Source organism: Mycetomoellerius zeteki, unplaced genomic scaffold (genome assembly GCF_001594055.1).
Source record: "Mycetomoellerius zeteki isolate Tzet28-1 unplaced genomic scaffold, Tzet1.0 scaffold22, whole genome shotgun sequence".
NCBI lineage: Eukaryota > Metazoa > Arthropoda > Insecta > Hymenoptera > Formicidae > Mycetomoellerius > Mycetomoellerius zeteki.
The window spans coordinates 183346-183966 of record NW_017257172.1 but is presented as its reverse complement, the minus strand read 5'-3'; positions in this window follow the sequence as shown (position 1 = coordinate 183966).

The following is a 621-nucleotide window of genomic DNA, read 5'->3' as shown; positions in this document are numbered from 1 at the left end:
TGCCATCTGATGGTTAAACAGGGTATTGCATTATACTGCTGGCACTGTTGCACCGGTTGCACCGGTTGCACGTTCGATACGAGAGTCTAGCTGTTTTCTGTGTGTGGCTGAACTAAAGCTGGAAACACAATCTCTCCAGGAGGAAAGAAGAGGAAGAAAGATGAACTGGCAAAAGTTCAGCCAGAAGAACAGGCCATTGTGTATGTAGTATGTATGTACGTACGTACACTTTTTGAAGGGTACGTACTTAAAGTGAGACAGATACGCGTTTGATATTTGTCGAAAGCGAGAAAGAGAGTTCTAAGGCCCTGCGCACGATAGAAGGAGTATGCCGATGTATCCGATTTCTGATTGGTTAAAATCGTAATTATTCTTTATTCCCAATTCCTTCTATTGTGCGCAGGGCCTTAGAACTCTAAGGGTGCTATTACATGAACGCGGAAACGCGTAACCAATCAGAAGCAATCCGCTGTTATGGTTTCGCGTTTCACCGATTACCGATTGGTTGCGCGTTTCCGTATTTCCGTGTTTCCGCACTCATGTAATAAGGGTGAAATCACACGGTGCGGAAAAAGACTGCGGAATAGAGAATGCGTCATTGAAGCAACCAATCAGCGCTAT